We start from the raw sequence: 11,936 nt of genomic DNA, 5'->3' as shown, positions 1-11,936 counted from the left end.
AAAAATTGTATTTTTTAATTTTAATTTTTTTTTTTTGAGATGGGGTCTCACTCTCTTGCCCAGGCTGGAGTGCAGTGGGGCCATCTCAGCTCACTGCAACCTCCGCCTCCCGGGTTCAAGTCGCTCTCCTGTCTTAGTCTCCCAAGTAGCTAGGATTACAGGTGCACACCACCACACCCAGCTAATTGTTTTATTTTTAGTAGAGACGTGGTTTCACCATATTGGTCAGGCTGGTCTTGAACTCCCGACCTCAGGTGATCCACCAACCTTGGCCTCCCAAAGTGCTGGGATGACAAGTGTGAGCCACTGCACTGGGCCAAAACCTGATATTTCTAATTCCCCTGACTTGGGGTGGGAGCTCATCCCTCCTGGGTAACCGCATACATGCTCCACTTTGCAAAGTATCAGGATCAAAACCCGTCCTTTCTGCTTCATAATTACGGATCCCATGGACTCCGTGTTCCACACCATGTTTGCGTAGTGAGCACGCCTGTTAATGTCCATGTACTCATGTTCATGTACAAAGGCTTAAACGGTTAAACATCTAAAACAAATATGCTTAGTGAATGGAAATCAAACCTTATTTCCTTTTAATTCCAGAGTTGTCCGGGGAAAGCTGACTTGAAAGATGTTGAAATTGGATAGGTAATTAACTCACGTGCACCTACACGAGAAAGAATAGAATGCGCAAATTATTTGTAACGTTTTGTAAGCACTGAAATTAATGTAGTGTGAATTTGTCATTTCTACCAAAAGTTACAGATTTTCTATATTATAATTTAATCTTTGTAATGTAAAAAGAATAGAAATTTTGCCCTTTCTGGCCTCTTGGGAAGGCAGAGCTAGTGTATCTAATTATCTGAACACATAAGAACATAAAGAAATAGCAAGTAGTGAAATTATAAATCGGCTGGAACAACTCCATGTTTTCTGATTAAACTCTCTTTCTGGGGCCTTAGCAATCATGTCGCCCCTGTGTTCATAGTAATTGCATGTGTCAAAGCTGAGGCTTTGTGTAAATGGGACCAAACGAGTTACAATTTTAATTTAGAAGGAGATAACTGAGTCCTCCGCTGGCTGGCCGGTCGCAGGTCGGGAGTCTGGTGGAGCGCGAGGGCAGAGGCCCCAGGGCGTCAGGTTGATGGCGGGTGGAGATCTAATCAGGCCACATCACAACAGCGGAATTGTTCAAAAAGAGAAATGCAATTTACCAACACAAAACCAGCCACCTGCTCTCTTGCCTGTGTTATCCATGTAAAGGAGGACGGCTAATTTTTTTCATCGCTCAAGGGCAATGAATTTTAACAATGGATACTGCCTTGATCATCAAAACGGTAACAGGCTTAAAATGAGATCTTTTGGACACACTGGAATCCTAGAAACAAAGCAAAATTCTGTTTGTAGCTTTGAAAATGCTCAAAAATGCAGAGGGGTAGCCCCTCCTTTATAATTTTGTTGAGGACTCTCAGGTCCGTGGGTGTTTGTCTCTGAGGTTGGTTTGTACGGAAGGGAGTATTCGATTCTCCCAAGCAGGGTGCACTGACTCAGTCATTCAAAGGAGAAATCCAATGAGCAGGAGCACCTCTGCTTCTGATCCCAGAAGGGTCCTCTCTCTGAGGGTGGAAGATTCACAGCAAAGCCTCTATCGGGAAGCACACACTCAGTCACAGGCGGACCAGTGATGCTGAGGCCGAGCCCCCACCTGCTCCTGCACCTGCGTGGCCCAGGGTCACCGCCACACTCGTGTCTCTCCCGTGAGCTCTGAGCACAGCCCTCTCCCGGGGCAAAGAGGGTGGCCATGAACCCGTGGGAGCGCTGGTGCCAGCTGCTGCATTCAGAGCTCCACACCCGTCTCTTCCAGCTCAGCTTTCCTGCTGGCCCCTCATTTTGGACACATAAAAAGCCAGCGTTGTAAGTCTGATTTTATTCATTTATGTGTAAACAAAAAAGAAAGAAAGATTTGAATCAAATATATGATATCCTCAGTCGAGGGGGACCTTTGGACTCCACCCTGACAAGGCCAGGGACGTATTTTGGTATGGCTTCACCATTGCATGAGTCAGTTGAATTTTCTGAGGGTTTCATTAGTACCCGTCATTGAGTTTTATATGGCATACCTGAAATTCGGAATCCCAGCCAAAGGAAGCATTTGCCTTCTGAAGGAGCTGGATTCTTCTTAAGGGAAACTAAAAGCTGAAGTGTGGGGGAAGAGATGCCCAGCCCAGCTGAGGACTCCACCTGTCAGGGTGGCTGTAAAATGCCTGCGTGTCGGTGCAGAGACAGAGGTGGGTCCCGGGAATTCACGCAGCTCTCCAGCCTACAGTGCTGGGTGCATGGGTGTCCTGGTGTACGTAGACTTTCGAACCAAACGGGCCTGGATCCAAATATTAATTCCTGGGCTTTCCAGTCGTGTGGCTTTGGAAGGAGCATTCTGTTTTTATGAGATTCCATTTCCATACTCATAAAAGGAGGGCATATTTTTTAGGATTGTGGTCAAGATTGGGAACAATAAATCCAAAACCCCTGGCACACGGTAGCACCTAAATCAGGAGCAGCTCTGATTATTGGGAGGGCATACATATGGACATTGAACATTTACTAACTATAGTTGTAAAAATCTTGGTGGTTGCAATCTTATAAATCAGGGAGTAAATCTAGCCATTCATCTGCAGCTCCAGCAGCTGCCCTGGGAAGGAAGCGAAAGGACCGTTGCTGCCTGGAGATCCTGGGCTCCACGGGAGAATGTCCTAGAACTGGGAAACCATGAAGGGGCTGCCCGCAGAGCCTGGCAACGCTTCTAAAGGAAGGGCCCAGAGCAGGGCATGCTTTTGTTTGGGAATGTGCGGGAAAGGTCTAATGGGCAGAGGATTCCATGCGGAGTGGAAAGCAAGTGAGAGGGGCGCCTCTGAGGACCAGCGGGGAGGGTTTCCAGTGCCCTCCGCCCCAGCCCCAGTGCCCGGGAGGCGGGGATGGTAGGTGCAGGTGTTCCAAGGGAGCAGGAGGGAATAATTTGTCCTTCCAGAGGGAGCTCCAGGCCCAGGGCAGCAGCCAGGGGAGGGAGGAGGGGCCCAGGTGAAGTCAGCGTAGAGGGACCCTGAGGTCTGGAATTCATGCTTTTCTGTTCTCTGCAGTGGCTCCTGCCTCCCTTATCCCTCTCCCTCCATCCAGAGTAGTCTGTGACTCAGAGAGAGAAGACCCAGTCAGGGAGACTCACACTGGAGAGCACAGCAGAGCAGACACAGCCGGCTGCCCACCGGGGTTCGAGGAGGTGGTCCGCATGATCAGAAGGAGCTGCAGCTGGGAGCAGGGAGTCAGGGGTGGGAGACCCCCCAGGGCGTGCAGGCTCTAGGCCCACTGGGTGGGCTCTGGAAACCTTGCTGTTTTATTTTTCCGTTAAATGAAGAGCTGACTCCAGAGGGCTGGAGCTGTAGAAACATCCTGGTGGCACAGGCTCAGTGGGGGCAGAAATTTACACAAAACTACGAATACTAGAGGTGAAATAGCCACTGCAAACTGTAACTGAGACAGTGAAAAGAGACCTAACCAGCTCCATCTTGTTTTTAACCTCCAAGCAAGTGTATTCATTCCTGGGCGTACGTTGAAGTAACTAACTGACTTAGTTTACAGTTTAAAACACAAGTAATAACAGCCCTTTCCCAAAACAAACCTCCTTCTTGCCTGGGGACTAGACTGCCTTTGTGGGACGAACAAATTAGCCACAGGGTTAGACATGATGGTTTAGGAACCACGCAGCTGGAGGCTACGGGATTCTGACCCTCCCTAAACTGCTCCTAAGATCAAGGCTTGAGATATTGCGGACCCTGCACTGGATGGGTCAGCTGGCACCACCCAGATCGATAATCTGGTTCCTCTGGTCTTGTGGCCCCCACCGGGAACTGATTCGGCCCAAGAAGACTGCTCTGACTCCCGGTGACTTCATCCTTGACCAATCAACACTCCCAGCTCACTGGCTTCCTATAACCCACCAAGTCGGCCTTAAAAACTCTGCTCTCGGGGCCGGGCGCGGTGGCTCAAGCCTGTAATCCCAGCACTTTGGGATGCTGAGGCGGGCGGATCACCTGAGGTCAGCAGTTCGAGACCAGCCTGATCAATATGGTGAAATCCCATCTTTACAATAAAATAAAATTAAAAAAAAAAAAAAAAAGAAAGAAAACTCTGCTCTCTGAATGCTCCAGGAGACTAATGTAACAATGAAACTCTGGTCTCCTGCACAGCTGGCTCTGCATGAATTACTTTCTCTACTGCAATTCCCCTGTCTTGAAGAATCAGCTCTGTCTGGGCAGTGGGCAAAGTGAACCCACTGGGTGGTTACACAGGCATTAAAAACAAATGGTTAAATATTTGAACAACGTTATGACAATAAATTCAACAGCCTACATGAAATCGACAAATTCCTTAAAAGACACAAAGTACTAAAAGCTCACTCAGAAGAAAATAGATAACCAAATAGTCCTGTACACAACAAAGAAATTGAGTTTGCAGTTAAAAAGCTTCCTACAGGGAAAATTCCAGGCCCAGATGGCTTTATGAGTCAATTCTACCAAACATGTAAGAAAAAAATAATTGTTCACAAACTCGGCTGGGCATGGTGGCTCATGCCTGTAATCCCAGCACTTTGGGAGGCTGAGGCAGGCGGATCATGAGGTCAAGAGATTGAGACCATCGTGGCCAACATGGTGAAACGCTGTTTCTACTAAAAGTACAAAAATTAGCTAGACATGGTGGCGCATACCTCTCGTCCCAGCTACGCAGAAGGCTGAGGCAGGAGAATCTCTTGAACCCGGGAGGTGGAGGTTGCAGCGGGCTGAGACCGTGCCACTGAACTCCAGCCTGGAGACGGAGCAAGACTCCATCTCTAATAATAATAATAATTCACAAACTCAGAAATTGAACAGAAAATAATGCTTCTTAATTCATTCTATGAAGCCAGCATTAGCTCAACCTCCAAGTCAGACAAAGACGTCACATGCGGAGAAAACCACAACATAACATTTCTCATGAACAAAGGGTTTAAGCACTAACAAATTGAGAAAATTGGCTCCAAGAACATTTACAAGGTAATATCTTGATAGCAAATTGAAAAAGCATTTGCAAAAATTCAAATTCAAAATGTAGTGTTGATAAAAACTCTCAGCAAACCAGGAATGGAAGGAACCGTCCTCAACCCTATGAGCTTCGTCTGTGGTGACCTGCAGATACACTGCACTTCACGGGGAAGGACTGAACGTTTTCCCACAGGCCCCGGGCAAAGGCAGGAGCAGCTGCTCTCATAACCGCCAAAGGGAATCCCACAAAAGGAGCCAGCATCTCCTTTAGCTGTACCTGAAGCCACCACCTACCGCTTTGTTTTCAGGTTTTGGGGTAAATGGAGACAGAAAATAATGCAAGTAAAACAGGTGACAAACCACAGCTTACACGGATTTCAGGCCAGAATCCCAGAGTGAGGGTCGCCGGCCGCAGATCGAGGTGCTGGCAGGGCAGCTTTGGTGGCCGCCAGTGTCCTCTGTGGCAGCTGCGCTGCTGTGTCTTCAGGGCCAGCTCCCTTCCTCCATCTTCACACGCCCTTGACCTTCTCTGTGCACCGTCTCCTGCCTCCCTCTTCCGAGAGACCCTGCGGTGGCATTCAGGACCCCTAGGATGAGCCAGGTAGCACATTCAGGGTCCACAGTTGCTTCACATCCACCAAGACCTCTCTCTGCAATGTCCACGGGCTCGGAGAGCAGGACGTGTGTGTCTCTGGGGGCCGGTTTTCAGCCTCTGCGGGCATCACCCACAGGTGGAGGTTCACCGACATCTCCCAGCAGGAAACACCATCCATGCCAGGATTCTGCCCTGGTGCCGCTGTCTCTCGCGTGTGGTTGACAGTTTGTTCTGAGCTCACAGCCCAGCGCAGGTTGGGGGAAGATCCATCGCTTCTCTTCCCAGACCTGGAAATGTCACCGACCATCAGGCAAACTCCATGTTGTCTGTCGGCTAGTCCTGCCCCTGTCACCCATCATTCTCCTTCTCTATTTGTATTTCCTAAAGATTCTGAGGTACCTGGAATCATTAAGGCAGCAGGAGAATAAAGGTAAAACAAGCAAATCATATATATATAAATTATTTCAAGGAATTGTTGGCCATGCTGGGGGCTGGCAGACACATCTGAGGTCCCCAGGGCAGGTCACAGGAAGGAAGGGTGGGGCTGTCTGGCAGGAGCTGTGGCAGGCGCAGTTTCCTCTCTTGGGGACACCATGGTCTTGTCCTACAGGTCCCCCACGGTGCAGCAAGGGCCCCACGAGCAAGAAGTCTCCTTGACTCAAAGCTGCCAAACTGGGGTGTCATCCCTACCTACGCAGCATCCCCACAGCCTCACCAGAAAGAGTTTGATGCACCATGGGGCGCATGGCCCAGCCATGCTGATGTGCGCCATCACGCTGATTCCCACACGCAGGGACTTCCTTACCCTGCACCCATCATTGTGATGCTGGGGTGTGCAAGAATGAGTCTTGTAACACATTTTCACACGCACATTTGTGGGAGGTTTAGGGAGCCACAGGTGCAGTGTTCAAGGAAGGTGGGGAGGGTGCCAGGCAGACAGGTGCTGCTGTCGGGGGATGGGGGGGAGGCTGCATCCACAACCCGGGGCCACCAGCCCAGCGCCGCCCACAGGGGCTCAGGCCTTCATGCCCCAAGGCTGCACAGCGCTCCTGTTTCCCTCCCTGCCTGCCCTGCTGCTCCTTCTGCCCCACAGGGACTGCCCTAGCTGCTGCCAGCCTCACAGCTCATGGCCCGTAAAAACTCTGAACCTTGGTCGGCGCATTGCCTGACACATGGGGTCACCTTCTCTGGGCGGCCATAGGTTCCTATGCCCAGAGGATCAGGGCCGCCTCAGCCCAGGCACCCTTCTGCGGCGCCCATATTCCCTGGCTTCACGGGGTACATGGGCAGTCGGGCCTCAGAAGTCTGACTCTGGTTCCAGAGCTTGGAGGGAGACCGAGGCCCTCTCATGCTCACACGGGGTGTGGGGTTTGGGGAAACACAACTCCAGTGCCTTGCTGGAGCCGGGCTGCTTTAAATGAAATGTAACTCTCTGCCTCCTCTCCCAGGACTGGAAAAATCCTCTGTCCTCGGACGAGAGGGTGTGTCTTCCACATCCTGCTCCCCATGTGGCTTGCAGCGAGGACAGCCAAGGGGACAGCATGCTTGTCATCCTTGGACCTCGAGGGAAGCAGGGTAAAGGTGACCATCTGCCATAAACCCGGGGCGAGGGCTCCCTGCCCAGCCACCCTCTGGGACATTCAGTCTTCTCCCTCTTTCGAAGACTCCAGCTCTTCCTGCTCCTCACTCACAGGGCTTCCCTGGAGGGGCGTCTTCTCCACCCTGTCACTTCCCTAAGGAAGGACTCCCATGGGACCGTCACTCACAAGAAATGCTCCTGCAGTGACCAGAGTGACTGTCAGAGCTGCTGCCCCAGGGTCAGCATGCTGAGGCCGCCCCAGGCAGCCCCAGGCCGAGACTGCAGCTTTGACAGAGGCCAGTGTGCAGGTGTGGACACACGTGCCCCCGCGTCCAGGCCCACAGACCGTGGGGGCAGCAGGCTGTCCCAGGTTGAGCGCTTGGGATGCCAGCAGGGAGACAGCCCTGTGGGCTTCGGCAGGGGGGCCTGTCTTCTCTTCGGCTATTACAATAGGCTACACTGTCTGCACCTTGTTACATTGTGTCACTTATGAGACTATATTTTGTGGTGACCACTGTGTTACATTCTGCTACATTACAGCCACATTCTATCCCATTGTCTTACAGAGTGTGACACCGCATTGATTGCTCTGTTGCTAGGGTGAGGGGATAGGTCTAGACTGAAATGGCCACTATGATCCCTTCAAATTAAGATTCTAAGATTTGATGGATTTCCTGCTGAGTTTCTCGGAGCACTATTTTGTTCTGAACCTCAGGACGTGTTTCATTTCTTCAAGGCAAGGTAGACACAAAAGTAACAGCGGGAGGGAACAGCTGTCTCTGCGTGTTATGCCAAGTCTGCAGTTAGCTCTTTGTCACGCCACAGACTGGACGTGGCAGCCACAAGGTGTCCATATACCCCCTGCACTATTGCTCTGGTCCAAGAGCCCACGGCGAGTGAAAGGTGCTGATTCTGAGAGAATGATTCGCAGCCACTCTGTCTTGGAGTACCATTTCCTAAAATAGTGTCATGTTATATTATGGTGTTATTTTAATGCTTTCTCAATCCTCAATTCCAACAGATGCTTACTAAGCCCTTCCTGTATCCACTCACGCAATCCCCAGTCTCAGGGAATAGACACTGTGATTGTCCCCAGTCGAGACAGGGAGAACTGAGGAACTTGCCGAGGTTTGCTATGGGTGATGGCGGGGAGGGGTAGCTGGACCTGGCAGCCTGACTGCAGACGGTGGCCCTAAAGCTGCCTGGCCATGGCCACAGATATCCCAAATATCCCCTTTGGGAGCACAAGGTCCTCAAAGCCAGGGAGTTCTTTTTCCTGTCTTATGCCTGCTGTGCCTGCCACAGAGCTCTGCCTGCTTCCTATTATACAGCGAGGGCTGCAAAACATTTGGTAATAAACGACTGCATGAATGAAGGTGAGCTGGTTCATGGGCCCCACTGCAGGTGAGTTGCAAAAGGTGGCCTCTTGCATTCCATCTAGCCAAGCTGTGCTCCCGCTGAATCGGGTCTGCAGAGGAAGGCGCAGCTTCCAGGGAAGGGAGCCGGTGTTCTTAGTGTGGTGGCCTCAAATGATGCAAACATGAGCTGCTTTGCCTTGAGATATCTTCTGGCCTTGTTGCCAGAGGATGCTCCCTTCCTTCTGCTGGCAGAAGAAGGAAACATGCTGAAGCTGGTGTTTGGGAGCCCAGGGGATGGAGGAACGCCACAGATTCCTCTGCACATGCGCCGTGCCCTGTCCCGCCTGGCCCCGCAGCTGTAGGGAGTGCTCAGCATCATCGTGGCAGCTCTCCAGGAACACGGTGTCTGGTTGCCGTGCTGAGGGCTGGAGAGCCAAGGGAAGGTCCAGCTGAGAGTGTGGAAGACCAGGTGAGAGCGTGGAGGTCCAGGTGAGAAGGTGGAGGTCCAGGTGAGACGGTGGAGGTCCAGGTGAGAACATGGGGAGGTCCAGGTGACGATGTAGAGGTCCAGGTGAGGATGTAGAGGTCCAGGTGAGGATGTAGAGGTCCAGGTGAGAACATGGGGAGGTCCAGGTGAGGATGTAGAGGTCCAGGTGAGGATGTGGAGGCCCAGGTGGGACTATAGGGAGGTCCAGGTGAGAACATGGGGCAGTCCAGGTGATGATGTGGAGCTCCAGTTGAGGATGTGGAGCTCCTGGTGAGATGTGGAGGTTCAGGTCTAGGTGAGAACATGGGAAGTCCTGGTGAGGATGTGGAAGTCCATGTGAGAATCCGGGGAGGGCCAGGTGAGGACATACGACAGTCCAGGTGAGGATGTGAAGGTCCAGGGAGGATGTGGAGCTCCCGGTGAGATGTGGAGGTTCCAGTGAGAATACAGGAATCCTGTGTCAGGTGTGTCCCACAAAGCAGCTGGCTCTGGGCTGCCCCTGGAAGGTCCCTGGTCTCTTTGGGAGATGGGGCTTCCAATCTTTTGGCTTCCCTGGGCCACATTGGAAGAATTACCACACATAAACTATACTAACAATCATAGTTGATGAGCTTAAAAAACATCGCGGGAAACCTCATAATTAAAATGTTTTATTATTTTATTTATTTTTATTTTTAAATTTTATTTCAATAGGTTTTTTTGGGGAACAGGTGGTGTTTGGTTCCATGAAAAAGTTCTTCAGTGGTGATTTCTGAGATTGTGGTGCACCCATCGCCTGAGCAGTGTACACTGTACCCAATCTGTCGGCTTTTAACCTTGCCGTGTCCCACCCTTTCCTACGAGTCCCCCAAATCCAATGTATCATTTTTATGCCTTTGTGTACTCATAGCTTAGCTGCCATATATGAGTGAGAACATACGATGTTTGGCTTTTCTTCCCTGAGTTACTTCACTTAGAGTAATGGTCTCCAACTCCACCCAAGTTGCAGTGAATCCCATTATTTCATTCTTTTTTATGGCTGAATAGTATTCCATGGTATTTATATAGTACATTTTCTTTATCCACTGGTTGATTGATGGGCATTTGGGCTGGTTTTTGCAATTGCAAATTGTGCTGCTCTAAACATGACTGTGAGTATCTTTTTGTATATTGGGTTTTTTCCCCCATCTGGGTAGATACTCAGTAGTGGGATTGCTGGATCAAACAGTAGATCTACGTTTAGTTCTTTAGGGAATCTTCACACTGTTTTCCACAGTGGTTGTACTAGTTTACATTCTCACCAGCAGTGTAAAAGTGTTTCCTTTTTTATTTTTTTTGCTTTTGTTTTTTTTGAGACTGAGTCTCACTCTGTTGCCGGGGCTGGAGTGCAGTGGAACCATCTTGGCTGACTGCAACCTCCACCTTCTGGGTTCAAGTGATTCTCCTGCCTCAACCTCCAGCATAGCTGGGATTCCAGGTGCCTGCCACCATGCCCGGATAGTTCTTGTATTTTTAGTAGGGACAGGGGATTCATCATCTTGTCCAGGCTGGTCTTGAACTCCTGACTTCAAGTGATCCTCACACTTCAGCCTCCCAAAGTGCTGGGATTACAGGCGTGAGCCACCACGCCCGGCCAAAGTGTTTCCTTCTCAATGCATCCACGTCAACATCCATTTTTTTTGTTTGTTTTTTGGGTTTTGGCAGTTTTTGCAGGAGTGAGGTGGTGCCGCACTGCGGTTTCGATTTGCATCTCCCCGATGATTAGTGACGTTGAACGTTTTCCATGTTTGATGGCCATTTGTGTATCTTCTTTGGGGAATTCCCCATTCATGCCCTTAGCCCACTTTCTGATGGGATCGTTTGTTTTTTCTTGCTGAAAAAAATCTCACAATGTTTTAAGAAAGTTTAGGAATTTGCGCTGGCCGCATTCAGAGCCACCCCGGGCCGCATCGGCCCCAGCTGTGGGTTGGACGATCCCGTTCTACCGGGAATACTTACAAAGCGGGGTGGGCAGGGGGGCAGGAGCAGGGGGTGTCCCGTCCAGGTCGGTCGGGTTGAGATGGGGGGTCCCGCGTCTCCTGCCTGCCTGTGGCACCTCCAAGAGTGCAGCAGCTTCCAGCTCAGTTCCAGCGGCTGCAGGGAAGGGCGCGCGGCGGGAGCTCCCTGGTCCCCAAGTCCCGGGGCCTCTAAAGGGCGCTCCGCAGGCGCAAGGCGGGGGACCCGGGGCTGCTCCTCAGGCTGCGTCTCCCGCCCATTCCCTGCGCCCCAACCCCGGCCTCGGGCAGACAACCCTCTCTGGCGCGCTTGCCCCTCTCTAAGACGCGGGTCCCTGGGCTCCCCGCGGCGCCACCGTCCCCTCCTCGCCCTCCCCGCGGTCCCCAGCGAGTCTCCGCCCGTCGCGCTGTCTCTGCAGCCGCCGAGCGGTGGCGCCGCTGCCCTGGGAACCGGGGACCAAGAAGCGGCGGACTTAGGGTCTCGGTTTTGGGTCTGAGGGGTCCGAGCGGCTCCCGAGGGCGGGGGCGCCGGGTCTCCCTCCCAGGCATCCTCACGGGCGGTGGGTGCGGCCGGGGCCGGTGGGAAGAGGCGGCGGTGACCCCGGGGCGGGGGTGGGCCCTGCCGCGGCGCCCCGCGAGCCTCAGCGGGGGTCCCTCGTGTGCGCTGGCCTCGCCCTCCCGCCGCGCTTCTGGGCTTTTGGGCCGTGGGGATCCCAGGGGGGAAGGCCGAGCCAGGGATTCCCCTGCAGCCTCGGGAACGGTGTCCCACGAGTCTGCGGCAGGCGTTTCCCGTCACCCTGTCCTGGGAGAAGGGTCGCGCCCGATGGAACTCTGCGTTCCCATCTCCAGGCTCTCCCCGCCCTCCGCTTCTGTGCCCT

Source organism: Cebus imitator, unplaced genomic scaffold (genome assembly GCF_001604975.1).
Source record: "Cebus imitator isolate Cc_AM_T3 unplaced genomic scaffold, Cebus_imitator-1.0 Scaffold567, whole genome shotgun sequence".
Lineage (NCBI taxonomy): Eukaryota > Metazoa > Chordata > Mammalia > Primates > Cebidae > Cebus > Cebus imitator.
Note: the sequence above shows the minus strand (reverse complement) of the source record.